Below are 17,004 nucleotides of genomic sequence, written 5' to 3' on the forward strand. Positions count from 1 at the left end.
TTTTAATGAAGATTTTAACGTTTTTAAAAATGAATATTTAAATGTTTTAATGAAGAATTTATTGTTTTAATGAACATTTTAACGTTTTAATGAACACTTTAATGTTTTAATGAAGATTTTAACATTTTAATGAACATTTAAATGTTTTAATGAACATTTTAACGTTTTTAAAAACGAAGATTTTAACATTTTATTGAACCTTTAAACGTTTTTAAAAATGAACATTTAAACATTTTAATGAAGAATTTAATGTTTTAATGAACATTTTAACGTTTTTAAAAAACGAACATTTAAACGTTTTAATGAAGATTTATATTCAACAAGCAAACATATATTGTGAAATATATCAGACATATATATCTTGTTTCTACATGATATCAGAAAGAGACTGCTTGTTTCTTTATGATGTCAGAGGAAGACTGCTTGTTTCTTTATGATGTCATAAGGAGACTGCTTGTTTCCTTCTGATATCAGAAAGATACTGCTTGTTTCTTTATGATGTCAGAAAGATACTGCTTGTTTCTTTATGATATCAGAAAGATACTGCTTGTTTCTTTATGATGTTGGAGGAAGACTGCTTGTTTCTTTATGATGTCAGAAGGAGACTTCTTGTTTCTTTATGATGTCAGAGGAAGACTGCTTGTTTCTTTAAAATGTCAGAAGGAGACTGCTTGTTTCTACTTGATATCAGAAGGAGACTGCTTATTTCTACATGATATCAGAAAGAGACTGCTTGTTTCTTTATGATGTCAGAGGAAGACTGCTTGTTTCTTTATGATATCAGAAGGAGACTGCTTATTTCTACATGATATCAGAAAGAGACTGCTTGTTTCTTTATGATGTCAGAGGAAGACTGCTTGTTTCTTTATGATATCAGAAGTAGACTGCTTGTTTCTTTATGATGTCAGAAGGAGACTTATTGTTTCTTTATGATGTCAAAAGGAGACTGCTTGTTTCAAAAAATGAACATTTTAACGTTTAATGAACCTTTAAACGTTTTTAAAAATGAACATTTAAACATTTTAATGAAAAATTTAACGGTTTAATTAACATTTAAACATTTTAATGAACATTTTAACATATTTAAAAATGAACATTTAAACGTTTTAATGAAGAATTTAATGTTTTAATGAACATTTAAACATTTTAATGAACATTTTAACGTTTTTGAAAATGAACATTTAAACATTTTAATTAAGATTTGTAACATTTTAATGAACATTTTCACGTATTAATGAACATTTTAATGTTTTAATGAACATTTTAACGTTTTTAAAAAATGAACATTTAACCGGTTTAATGAAGAATTTAACGTTTTAACCATTTTTACCATTTACCATTTACCATTTTTAGTGAACAAGTAAACATTTTAATGATGACTTTAATGTTTTAATGAACATTTTAACGTTTTAATGAAGATTTTAACGTTTTAATGAACCTTTTAACGTTTTAAAAAATGAACATTTAAACATTTTAATGAAGAATTTATTGTTTTAATGAACATTTTAACGTTTTAATGAACATTTTAATGTTTTAATGAAGATTTTAACATTTTAATGACCATTTAAACGTTTTAATGAACATTTTAATGTTTTTAAAAATGAAGATTTTAACATTTTATTGAACCTTTAAACATTTTTAAAAATGAAAATTTAAACTTATTAATGAAGAATTTAATGTTTTAATGGACATTTAAACGTTTTAATGAAGATTTTAACGTTTTTAAAAATGAACATTTAAATGTTTTAATGAAGAATTTATTGTTTTAATGAACATTTTAACGTTTTAATGAACATTTTAATGTTTTAATGAAGATTTTAACGTTTTAATGAACATTTTAACGTTTTTAAAAACGAAGATTTTAACATTTTATTGAACCTTTAAACGTTTTTAAAAATGAACATTTAAACATTTTAATGAAGAATTTAATATTTTAATGAACATTTTAACGTTTTTAAAAATGAACATTTAAACGTTTTAATGAAAATTTAATGTTTTAATGAACCTTTAAACGTTTTTAAAAATGAACATTTAAACGGTTTAATGAAGAATTTAACGGTTTAATTAACATTATAACATTTTAATGAACATTTTAACATTTTTAAAAATGAACATTTAAACGTTTTAATGAAGAATTTAATGTTTTAATGAACATTTAAACATTTTAATGAACATTTTAATGTTTTTGAAAATGAACATTTAAACATTTTAATTAAGATCTGTAACATTTTAATGAACATTTTCACGTTTTAATGAACATTTTAATGTTTTAATGAACATTTTAACGTTTTTTAAAAATGAACATTTAACCGGTTTAATGAAGAATTTAATGTTTTAACCATTTTTACCATTTTTACCATTTACCATTTTTAATGAACATTTAAACATTTTAATGATGACTTTAACGTTTTAATGAACATTTTAACGTTTTAATGAACATTTAAACGTTTTAATGAAGAATTTAACGTTTTAATGAAGATTTTAACATGTTAATGAACATTTAAACGTTTTAATGAAGAATTTAACGGTTTAATTATCATTTAAACATTTTAATGAACATTTTAACATTTTTAAAAATGAACATTTAAACGTTTTAATGAAGAATTTAACGTTTTAATGAACATTTAAAAGTTATTGAAAATGAACATTTAAACATTTTAATTAAGATTTGTAACATTTTAATGAACATTTTCACGTTTTAATGAACATTTTAATGTTTTAATGAACATTTTAACGTTTTAAAAAAATGAACATTTAACCGGTTTAATGAAGAATTTAACGTTTTAACCATTTTTACCATTTACCATTTTTAATGATTATTTAAACATTTTAATGATGACTTTAACGTTTTAATGAACATTTTAACATTTTAATGAACATTTAAACGTTTTAATGAAGAATTTAACGTTTTAATGAAGATTTTAACATGTTAATGAACATTTAAACGTTTTAATGAAGAATTTAACGGTTTAATTAACATTTAAACATTTTAATGAACATTTTAACATTTTTAAAAATGAACATTTAAATGTTTTAATGAAGAATTTAATGTTTTAATGAACATTTAAACATTTTAATGAACATTTTAACATTTTTGAAAATGAACATTTAAACATTTTAATTAAGATTTGTAAAATTTTAATGAACATTTTCACGTTTTAATGAACATTTTAATGTTTTAATGAACATTTTAACGTTTTTAAAAAATGAACATTTAACCGGTTTAATGAAGAATTTAATGTTTTAACCATTTTTACCATTTTCCATTTACCATTTACCATTTTTAGTGAACATTTAAACATTTTAATGATGACTTTAACGTTTTAATGAACATTTTAACGTTTTAATGAAGATTTTAACGTTTTAATGAACCTTTTAACGTTTTAAAAAATGAACATTTAAACATTTTAATGAAGAATTTATTGTTTTAATGAACATTTTAATGTTTTAATGAACATTTTAACGTTTTTAAAAAATGAACATTTAACCGGTTTAATGAAGAATTTAATGTTTTAACCATTTTTACCATTTTTACCATTTACCATTTTTAATGAACATTTAAACATTTTAATGATGACTTTAACGTTTTAATTAACATTTTAACGTTTTAATGAACATTTAAACGTTTTAATGAAGAATTTAACGTTTTAATGAAGATTTTAACATGTTAATGAACATTTAAACGTTTTAATGAAGAATTTAACGGGTTAATTAACATTTACCATTTTCCATTTACCATTTACCATTTTTAGTGAACATTTAAACATTTTAATGATGACTTTAACGTTTTAATGAACATTTTAATGTTTTAATGAAGATTTTAACATTTTAATGACCATTTAAACGTTTTAATGAACATTTTAATGTTTTTAAAAATGAAGATTTTAACATTTTATTGAACCTTTAAACATTTTTAAAAATGAACTTTTAAACTTATTAATGAAGAATTCAATGTTTTAATGGACATTTAAATGTTTTAATGAAGATTTTAACGTTTTTAAAAATGAACATTTAAATGTTTTAATGAAGAATTTATTGTTTTAATGAACATTTTAACGTTTTAATGAACATTTTAATGTTTTAATGAAGATTTTAACATTTTAATGAACATTTAAACGTTTTAATGAACATTTTAACGTTTTTAAAAACGAAGATTTTAACATTTTATTGAACCTTTAAACGTTTTTAAAAATGAACATTTAAACATTTTAATGAAGAATTTAATGTTTTAATGAACATTTTAACGTTTTTAAAAATGAACATTTAAACGTTTTAATGAAAAATTTAATGTTTTAATGAACCTTTAACGTTTTTAAAAAAGACCATTTAAACATTTTAATGAAGAATTTAACGGTTTAATTAACATTTAAACATTTTAATGAACATTTTAACATTTTTAAAAATGAACATTTAAACGTTTGAATGAAGAATTTAACGTTTTAATGAACATTTAAACATTTTAATGAACATTTTAACGTTTTTGAAAATGAACATTTAAACATTTTAATTAAAATTTGTAACATTTTAATGAACATTTTCACGTTTTAATGAACATTTTAATGTTTTAATGAACATTTTAACGTTTTAAAAAAATGAACATTTAACCGGTTTAATGAAGAATTTAACGTTTTAACCATTTTTACCATTTACCATTTACAATTTTTAATGAACATTTAAACATTTTAATGATGACTTTAATGTTTTAATGAACATTTTAACGTTTTAATGAACATTTAAACGTTTTAATGAAGAATTTAACGTTTTAATGAAGATTTTAACATGTTAATGAACATTTAAACGTTTTAATGAAGAATTTAACGGTTTAATTAACATTTAAACATTTTAATGAACATTTTAACATTTTTAAAAATGAACATTTAAACGTTTTAATGAAGAATTTATTGTTTTAATGAACATTTAAACATTTTAATGAACATTTTAACGTTTTTGAAAATGAACATTTAAACATTTTAATGAACATTTTCACGTTTTAATGAACATTTTAATGTTTTAATGAACATTTTAATGTTTTTAAAAAATGAACATTTAACCGGTTTAATGAAGAATTTAACGTTTTAACCATTTTTACCATTTACCATTTACCATTTTTAATGAACATTTAAACATTTTAATGATGACTTTAACGTTTTAATGAACATTTTAACGTTTTAATGAAGATTTTAACGTTTTAATTAACCTTTTAATGTTTTTAAAAATGAACATTTAAACATTTTAATGAAGAATTTATTGTTTTAATGAACATTTTAACGTTTTAATGAAGATTTTAACATTTTAATGACCATTTAAACGTTTTAATGAACATTTTAATGTTTTTAAAAATGAAGATTTTAACATTTTATTGAACCTTTAAACATTTTTAAAAATGAACTTTTAAACTTATTAATGAAGAATTCAATGTTTTAATGGACATTTAAATGTTTTAATGAAGATTTTAACGTTTTTAAAAATGAACATTTAAATGTTTTAATGAAGAATTTATTGTTTTAATGAACATTTTAACGTTTTAATGAACATTTTAATGTTTTAATGAAGATTTTAACATTTTAATGAACATTTAAACGTTTTAATGAACATTTTAACGTTTTTAAAAACGAAGATTTTAACATTTTATTGAACCTTTAAACGTTTTTAAAAATGAACATTTAAACATTTTAATGAAGAATTTAATGTTTTAATGAACATTTTAATGTTTTTAAAAATGAACATTTAAACGTTTTAATGAAAAATTTAATGTTTTAATGAACCTTTAACGTTTTTAAAAAAGACCATTTAAACGTTTTAATGAGGAATTTAACGGTTTAATTAACATTTAAACATTTAAATGAACATTTTAACATTTTTAAAAATGAACATTTAAACGTTTTAATGAAGAATTTAACGTTTTAATGAACATTTAAACATTTTAATGAACATTTTAACGTTTTTGAAAATGAACATTTAAACATTTTAATTAAGATTTGTAACATTTTAATGAACATTTTCACGTTTTAATGAACATTTTAATGTTTAAATGAACATTTTAACGTTTTTAAAAAATGAACATTTAACCGGTTTAATGAAGAATTTAACGTTTTAACCATTTTTACCATTTACCATTTACCATTTACAATTTTTAATGAACATTTAAACATTTTAATGATGACTTTAATGTTTTAATGAACATTTTAACATTTTAATGAACATTTAAACGTTTTAATGAAGACTTTAACATTTTAATGAAGATTTTAACATGTTAATGAACATTTAAACGTTTTAATGAAGAATTTAATGGTTTAATTAACATTTAAACATTTTAATGAACATTTTAACATTTTTAAAAATGAACATTTAAACGTTTTAATGAAGAATTTAATGTTTTAATGAACATTTAAACATTTTAATGAACATTTTAACATTTTTGAAAATGAACATTTAAACATTTTAATGAACATTTTCACGTTTTAATGAACATTTTAATGTTTTAATGAACATTTTAACGTTTTTAAAAAATGAACATTTAACCGGTTTAATGAAGAATTTAACGTTTTAACTATTTTTACCATTTACCATTTACCATTTTTAATGAACATTTAAACATTTTAATGATGACTTTAACGTTTTAATGAACATTTTAACGTTTTAATGAAGATTTTATCGTTTTAATTAACCTTTTAATGTTTTTAAAAATGAACATTTAAACATTTTAATGAAGAATTTATTGTTTTAATGAACATTTTAACGTTTTAATGAAGATTTTAACATTTTAATGACCATTTAAACGTTTTAATGAACATTTTAATGTTTTTAAAAATGAAGATTTTAACATTTTATTGAACCTTTAAACATTTTTAAAAATGAACTTTTAAACTTATTAATGAAGAATTTAATGTTTTAATGGACATTTAAATGTTTTAATGAAGATTTTAACGTTTTTAAAAATGAACATTTAAATGTTTTAATGAAGAATTTATTGTTTTAATGAACATTTTAACGTTTTAACGAACATTTTAATGTTTTAATGAAGATTTTAACATTTTAATGAACATTTAAACATTTTAATGAACATTTTAGTTTTTAAAAACGAAGATTTTAACATTTTATTGAACCTTTAAAAGTTTTTAAAAATGAACATTTAAACATTTTAATGAAGAATTTAATGTTTTAATGAACATTTTAACGTTTTTAAAAAACGAACATTTAAACGTTTTAATGAAGATTTATATTCAACAAGCAAACATATATTGTGAAATATATCAGACATATATATCTTGTTTATACATGATATCAGAAAGAGACTGCTTGTTTCTTTATGATGTCAGAGGAAGACTGCTTGTTTCTTTATGATGTCATAAGGAGACTGCTTGTTTCCTTCTGATATCAGAAAGATACTGCTTGTTTCTTTATGATGTCAGAAAGATACTGCTTGTTTCTTTATGATGTTGGAGGAAGATGGCTTGTTTCTTTATGATGTCAGAAGGAGACTACTTGTTTCTTTATGATGTCAGAAAGAGACTGCTTGTTTCTTTATGATGTCAGAGGAAGACTGCTTGTTTCTTTATGATGTCAGAAGGAGACTGCTTGTTTCTACTTGATATCAGAAGGAGACTCCTTATTACTACATGATATCAGAAAGAGATTGCTTGTTTCTTTATGATGTCAGAGGAAGACTGCTTGTTTCTTTATGATGTCAGAAAGTGACTGCTTGTTTCTACATGATATCAGAAAGATACTGCTTGTTTCCACATGATATCAGAAGGAGACTGCTTGTTTCTTTATGATATCAGAAGGAGACTGCTTGTTTCTACATGACATCAAAAGGAGACTGCTTGTTTCTACACGATATCATAAGGAGATTGCTTGTTTCTTTATGATGTCAGAAGGAAACTGCTTGTTTCTACATGACATCAGAAGGAGACTGCTTGTTTCTTCATGATATCAGAAGGAAACTTCTTGTTTCTACATATCAGAAGGAGACTGCTTGTTTCTACATGATGTCAGAAAGATACTGCTTGTTTGTACATGATGTCCGAAGGAGACTGCTTGTTTCTTTATGATGTCAGGAGACTGCTTGTTTCTACATGTTGTCAGAATTAGACTGCTTGTTTCTTTATGATGTCAGAAGGAGACTGCTTATTTCAAAAAATGAACATTTTAACGTTTTAATGAACCTTTAAACGTTTTTAAAAATGAACATTTAAACGTTTTAATGAAAAATTTAATGTTTTAATGAACCTTTAAACGTTTTTAAAAATGAACATTTAAACGTTTTAATGAAGAATTAAACGGTTTAATTAACATTTAAACATTTTAATGAACATTTTAACGTTTTTGAAAATGAACATTTAAACATTTTAATGAAGATTTTAACGTTTTAATGAACATTTTCACGTTTTAATGAACATTTTAATGTTTTAATGAACATTTTAACGTTTTTAAAAAATGAACATGTAACCGGTTTAATGAAGAATTTAACGTTTTAACCATTTTTACCATTTACCATTTACCATTATTAATGAACATTTAAACATTTTAATGATGACTTTAACGTTTTAATGAACATTTTAACATTTTAATGAACATTTAAACGTTTTAATGAAGAATTTAACGTTTTAATGGAGATTTTAACATGTTAATGAACATTTAAACGTTTTAATGAAGAATTTAACGGTTTAATTAAAATTTAAACATTTTAATGAACATTTTAACATTTTTAAAAATGAACATTTAAACGTTTTAATGAAGAATTTAACGTTTTAATGAACATTTAAACATTTTAATGAACATTTTAACGTTTTTGAAAATGAACATTTAAACATTTTAATTAAGATTTGTAACATTTTAATGAACATTTTCACATTTTAATGAACATTTTAATGTTTTAATGAACATTTTAACGTTTTTAAAAAATGAACATTTAACCGGTTTAATGAAGAATTTAACGTTTTAACCATTTTTACCATTTACCATTTACCATTTACCATTTTTAGTGAACATTTAAACATTTTAATGATGACTTGAACGTTTTAATGAACATTTTAACGTTTTAATGAACATTTTAACGTTTTAATGAACCTTTTAACGTTTTTAAAAATGAACATTTAAACATTTTAATGAAGAATTTATTGTTTTAATGAACATTTTAACGTTTTAATGAACATTTTAACGTTTTAATGAACATTTAAACGTTTTAATGAACATTTTAATGTTTTTAGAAATGAAGATTTTAACATTTTATTGAACCTTTAAACATTTTTAAAAATGAACATTTAAACTTATTAATGAAGAATTTAATGTTTTAATGGACATTTAAATGTTTTAATGAAGATTGTAACGTTTTTAAAAATGAACATTTAAATGTTTTAATGAAGAATTTATTGTTTTAATGAACATTTTAACGTTTTAATGAACATTTTAATGTTTTAATGAAGATTTTAACATTTTAATGAACATTTAAACGTTTTAATGAACATTTTAACATTTTTAAAAACGAAGATTTTAACATTTTATTGAAGCTTTAAACGTTTTTAAAAATGAACATTTAAACATTTTAATGAAGAATTTAATGTTTTAATGAACATTTTAACGTTTTTAAAAATGAACATTTAAACGTTTTAATGAAGAATTTAATTGTTTAATTAACATTTAAACATTTTAATGAGCATTTTAACATTTTTAAAAATGAACATTTAAACGTTTTAATGAAGAATTTAATGTTTTAATGAACATTTAAACATTTTAATGAACATTTTAACGTTTTTGAAGATGAACATTTAAACATTTTAATTAAGATTTGTAACATTTTAATGAACATTTTCACGTTTTAATGAACATTTTAATGTTTTAATGAACATTTTAACGTTCTTAAAAAAATGAACATTTAACCGGTTTAATGAAGAATTTAATGTTTTAATGAACCTTTAAACGTTTTTAAAAATGAACATTTAAACGTTTTAATGAAGAATTTAACGGTTTAATTAACATTTAAACATTTTAATGAACATTTTAACATTTTTAAAAATGAACATATAAACGTTTTAATGAAGAATTTAATGTTTTAATGAACATTTAAACATTTTAATGAACATTTAACGTTTTTGAAAATGAACATTTAAACATTTTAATTAAAATTTGTAACATTTTAATGAACATTTTCACGTTTTAATGAACATTTTAATGTTTTAATGAACATTTTAACGTTTTTAAAAAATGAACATTTAACCGGTTTAATGAAGAATTTAACGTTTTAACCATTTTTACCATTTACCATTTACCATTTTTAATGAACATTTAAACGTTTTAATGAAGAATTTAACGTTTTAATGAAGATTTTAACATGTTAATGAACATTTAAACGTTTTAAAGAAGAATTTAACGGTTTAATTAACATTTAAACATTTTAATGAACATTTTAACATTTTTAAAAATGAACATTTAAATGTTTTAATGAACATTTTAATGTTTTAATGAACATTTTAACGTTTTTAAAAAATGAACATTTAACCGGTTTAATGAAGAATTTAACGTTTTAACCATTTTTACCATTTACCATTTACCATTTACCATTTTTAATGAACATTTAAACATTTTAATGATGACTTTAACGTTTTAATGAACATTTTAACGTTTTAATGAAGATTTTAACGTTTTAATGAACCTTTTAACATTTTTAAAAATGAACATTTAAACATTTTAATGAAGAATTTATTGTTTTAATGAACATTTTAACGTTTTAATGAACATTTAAACGTTTTAATGAAGAATTTAACGGTTTAATTAAAATTTAAACATTTTAATGAACATTTTAACATTTTTAAAAATGAACATTTAAACGTTTTAATGAAGAATTTAACGTTTTAATGAACATTTAAACATTTTAATGAACATTTTAACGTTTTTGAAAATGAACATTTAAACATTTTAATTAAGATTTGTAACATTTTAATGAACATTTTCACATTTTAATGAACATTTTAATGTTTTAATGAACATTTTAACGTTTTTAAAAAATGAACATTTAACCGGTTTAATGAAGAATTTAACGTTTTAACCATTTTTACCATTTACCATTTACCATTTACCATTTTTAGTGAACATTTAAACATTTTAATGATGACTTGAACGTTTTAATGAACATTTTAACGTTTTAATGAACATTTTAACGTTTTAATGAACCTTTTAACGTTTTTAAAAATGAACATTTAAACATTTTAATGAAGAATTTATTGTTTTAATGAACATTTTAACGTTTTAATGAACATTTTAACGTTTTAATGAACATTTAAACGTTTTAATGAACATTTTAATGTTTTTAAAAATGAAGATTTTAACATTTTATTGAACCTTTAAACATTTTTAAAAATGAACATTTAAACTTATTAATGAAGAATTTAATGTTTTAATGGACATTTAAATGTTTTAATGAAGATTGTAACGTTTTTAAAAAGGAACATTTAAATGTTTTAATGAAGAATTTATTGTTTTAATGAACATTTTAACGTTTTAATGAACATTTTAATGTTTTAATGAAGATTTTAACATTTTAATGAACATTTAAACGTTTTAATGAACATTTTAACATTTTTAAAAACGAAGATTTTAACATTTTATTGAAGCTTTAAACGTTTTTAAAAATGAACATTTAAACATTTTAATGAAGAATTTAATGTTTTAATGAACATTTTAACGTTTTTAAAAATGAACATTTAAACGTTTTAATGAAGAATTTAACGGTTTAATTAACATTTAAACATTTTAATGAACATTTTAACATTTTTAAAAATGAACATTTAAACGTTTTAGTGAAGAATTTAATGTTTTAATGAACATTTTAACATTTTAATGAACATTTTAACGTTTTTGAAGATGAACATTTAAACATTTTAATTAAGATTTGTAACATTTTAATGAACATTTTCACGTTTTAATGAACATTTTAATGTTTTAATGAACATTTTAACGTTCTTAAAAAAATGAACATTTAACCGGTTTAATGAAGAATTTAATGTTTTAATGAACCTTTAAACGTTTTTAAAAATGAACATTTAAACGTTTTAATGAAGAATTTAACGGTTTAATTAACATTTAAACATTTTAATGAACATTTTAACATTTTTAAAAATGAACATTTAAACGTTTTAATGAAGAATTTAATGTTTTAATGAACATTTAAACATTTTAATGAACATTTTAACGTTTTTGAAAATGAACATTTAAACATTTTAATTAAAATTTGTAACATTGCAATGAACATTTTCACGTTTTAATGAACATTTTAACGTTTTAATGAACATTTTAACGTTTTTAAAAAATGAACATTTAACCGGTTTAATGAAGAATTTAACGTTTTAACCATTTTTACCATTTACCATTTACCATTTTTAATGAACATTTAAACGTTTTAATGAAGAATTTAACGTTTTAATGAAGATTTTAACATGTTAATGAACATTTAAACGTTTTAAAGAAGAATTTAACGGTTTAATTAACATTTAAACATTTTAATGAACATTTTAACATTTTTAAAAATGAACATTTAAATGTTTTAATGAACATTTTAATGTTTTAATGAACATTTTAACGTTTTTAAAAAATGAACATTTAACCGGTTTAATGAAGAATTTAACGTTTTAACCATTTTTACCATTTACCATTTACCATTTTTAATGAACATTTAAACATTTTAATGATGACTTTAACGTTTTAATGAACATTTTAACGTTTTAATGAAGATTTTAACGTTTTAATGAACCTTTTAACATTTTTAAAAATGAACATTTAAACATTTTAATGAAGAATTTATTGTTTTAATGAACATTTTAACGTTTTAATGAACATTTAAACGTTTTAATGAAGAATTTAACGGTTTAATTAAAATTTAAACATTTTAATGAACATTTTAACATTTTTAAAAATGAACATTTAAACGTTTTAATGAAGAATTTAACGTTTTAATGAACATTTAAACATTTTAATGAACATTTTAACATTTTTAAAAATGAACATTTAAACGTTTTAATGAAGAATTTAATGTTTTAATGAACATTTAAACATTTTAATGAACATTTTAACGTTTTTGAAGATGAACATTTAAACATTTTAATTAAGATTTGTAACATTTTAATGAACATTTTCACGTTTTAATGAACATTTTAATGTTTTAATGAACATTTTAACGTTCTTAAAAAAATGAACATTTAACCGGTTTAATGAAGAATTTAATGTTTTAATGAACCTTTAAACGTTTTTAAAAATGAACATTTAAACGTTTTAATGAAGAATTTAACGGTTTAATTAACATTTAAACATTTTAATGAACATTTTAACATTTTTAAAAATGAACATTTAAACGTTTTAATGAAGAATTTAATGTTTTAATGAACATTTAAACATTTTAATGAACATTTTAACGTTTTTGAAAATGAACATTTAAACATTTTAATTAAAATTTGTAACATTGCAATGAACATTTTCACGTTTTAATGAACATTTTAATGTTTTAATGAACATTTTAACGTTTTTAAAAAATGAACATTTAACCGGTTTAATGAAGAATTTAACGTTTTAACCATTTTTACCATTTACCATTTACCATTTTTAATGAACATTTAAACGTTTTAATGAAGAATTTAACGTTTTAATGAAGATTTTAACATGTTAATGAACATTTAAACGTTTTAAAGAAGAATTTAACGGTTTAATTAACATTTAAACATTTTAATGAACATTTTAACATTTTTAAAAATGAACATTTAAATGTTTTAATGAACATTTTAATGTTTTAATGAACATTTTAACGTTTTTAAAAAATGAACATTTAACCGGTTTAATGAAGAATTTAACGTTTTAACCATTTTTACCATTTACCATTTACCATTTTTAATGAACATTTAAACATTTTAATGATGACTTTAACGTTTTAATGAACATTTTAACGTTTTAATGAAGATTTTAACGTTTTAATGAACCTTTTAACATTTTTAAAAATGAACATTTAAACATTTTAATGAAGAATTTATTGTTTTAATGAACATTTTAACGTTTTAATGAACATTTAAACGTTTTAATGAAGAATTTAACGGTTTAATTAAAATTTAAACATTTTAATGAACATTTTAACATTTTTAAAAATGAACATTTAAACGTTTTAATGAAGAATTTAACGTTTTAATGAACATTTAAACATTTTAATGAACATTTTAACGTTTTTGAAAATGAACATTTAAACATTTTAATTAAGATTTGTAACATTTTAATGAACATTTTCACATTTTAATGAACATTTTAATGTTTTAATGAACATTTTAACGTTTTTAAAAAATGAACATTTAACCGGTTTAATGAAGAATTTAACGTTTTAACCATTTTTACCTTTTACCATTTACCATTTACCATTTTTAGTGAACATTTAAACATTTTAATGATGACTTGAACGTTTTAATGAACATTTTAACGTTTTAATGAACATTTTAACGTTTTAATGAACCTTTTAACGTTTTTAAAAATGAACATTTAAACATTTTAATGAAGAATTTATTGTTTTAATGAACATTTTAACGTTTTAATGAACATTTTAACGTTTTAATGAACATTTAAACGTTTTAATGAACATTTTAATGTTTTTAAAAATGAAGATTTTAACATTTTATTGAACCTTTAAACATTTTTAAAAATGAACATTTAAACTTATTAATGAAGAATTTAATGTTTTAATGGACATTTAAATGTTTTAATGAAGATTGTAACGTTTTTAAAAATGAACATTTAAATGTTTTAATGAAGAATTTATTGTTTTAATGAACATTTTAACGTTTTAATGAACATTTTAATGTTTTAATGAAGATTTTAACATTTTAATGAACATTTAAACGTTTTAATGAACATTTTAACATTTTTAAAAACGAAGATTTTAACATTTTATTTAAGCTTTAAACGTTTTTAAAAATGAACATTTAAACATTTTAATGAAGAATTTAATGTTTTAATGAACATTTTAACGTTTTTAAAAATGAACATTTAAACGTTTTAATGAAGAATTTAACAGTTTAATTAACATTTAAACATTTTAATGAACATTTTAACATTTTTAAAAATGAACATTTAAACGTTTTAATGAAGAATTTAATGTTTTAATGAACATTTAAACATTTTAATGAACATTTTAATGTTTTTGAAGATGAACATTTAAACATTTTAATTAAGATTTGTAACATTTTAATGAACATTTTCACGTTTTAATGAACATTTTAATGTTTTAATGAACATTTTAACGTTCTTAAAAAAATGAACATTTAACCGGTTTAATGAAGAATTTAATGTTTTAATGAACCTTTAAACGTTTTTAAAAATGAACATTTAAACGTTTTAATGAAGAATTTAATGGTTTAATTAACATTTAAACATTTTAATGAACATTTTAACATTTTTAAAAATGAACATTTAAACGTTTTAATGAAGAATTTAATGTTTTAATGAACATTTAAACATTTTAATGAACATTTTAACGTTTTTGAAAATGAACATTTAAACATTTTAATTAAAATTTGTAACATTTTAATGAACATTTTCACGTTTTAATGAACATTTTAATGTTTTAATGAACATTTTAACGTTTTTAAAAAATGAACATTTAACCGGTTTAATGAAGAATTTAACGTTTTAACCATTTTTACCATTTACCATTTACCATTTTTAATGAACATTTAAACGTTTTAATGAAGAATTTAACGTTTTAATGAAGATTTTAACATGTTAATGAACATTTAAACGTTTTAAAGAAGAATTTAACGGTTTAATTAACATTTAAACATTTTAATGAACATTTTAACATTTTTAAAAATGAACATTTAAATGTTTTAATGAACAATTAAATGTTTTAATGAACATTTTAACGTTTTTAAAAAATGAACATTTAACCGGTTTAATGAAGAATTTAACGTTTTAACCATTTTTACCATTTACCATTTACCATTTACCATTTTTAATGAACATTTAAACATTTTAATGATGACTTTGACGTTTTAATGAACATTTTAACGTTTTAATGAAGATTTTAACGTTTTAATGAACCTTTTAACATTTTTAAAAATGAACATTTAAACATTTTAATGAAGAATTTATTGTTTTAATGAACATTTTAACGTTTTAATGAACATTTTAATGTTTTAATGAAGATTTTAACATTTTAATGACCATTTAAACGTTTTAATGAACATTTTAATGTTTTTAAAAATGAAGATTTTAACATTTTATTGAACCTTTAAACATTTTTAAAAATGAACATTTAAACTTATTAATGAAGAATTTAATGTTTTAATGGACATTTAAATGTTTTAATGAAGATTTTAACGTTTTTAAAAATGAACATTTAAATGTTTTAATGAAGAATTTATTGTTTTAATGAACATTTTAACGTTTTAATGAACTTTTTAACGTTTTTAAAAACGAACATTTTAACATTTTATTGAACCTTTAAACGTTTTTAAAAATTAACATTTAAACATTTTAATGAAGAATTTAATGTTTTAATGAACATTTTAATGTTTTTAAAAATGAACATTTAAACGTTTTAATGAAAAATTTAATGTTTTAATGAACCTTTAAACGTTTTAAAAAATGAACATTTAAACGTTTTAATGAAGAATTTAACGGTTTAATTAACATTTAAACATTTTAATGAACATTTTAACATTTTTAAAAATGAACATTTAAACGTTTTAATGAAGAATTTAATGTTTTAATGAACATTTAAACATTTTAATGAACATTTTAACGTTTTTGAAAATGAACATTTAAACATTTTAATTAAGATTTGTAACATTTTAATGAACATTTTCACGTTTTAATGAACATTTTAGTGTTTTAATGAACATTTTAACGTTTTTAAAAAATGAACATTTAAACGTTTTAATGAAGATTTATATTCAACAAGCAAACATATATTGTGAAATATATCAGACATATATATCTTGTTTCTACATGATATCAGAAAGAGACTGCTTGTTTCTT

This window comes from Nothobranchius furzeri, chromosome 11 (assembly GCF_043380555.1).
Source record: "Nothobranchius furzeri strain GRZ-AD chromosome 11, NfurGRZ-RIMD1, whole genome shotgun sequence".
Lineage (NCBI taxonomy): Eukaryota > Metazoa > Chordata > Actinopteri > Cyprinodontiformes > Nothobranchiidae > Nothobranchius > Nothobranchius furzeri.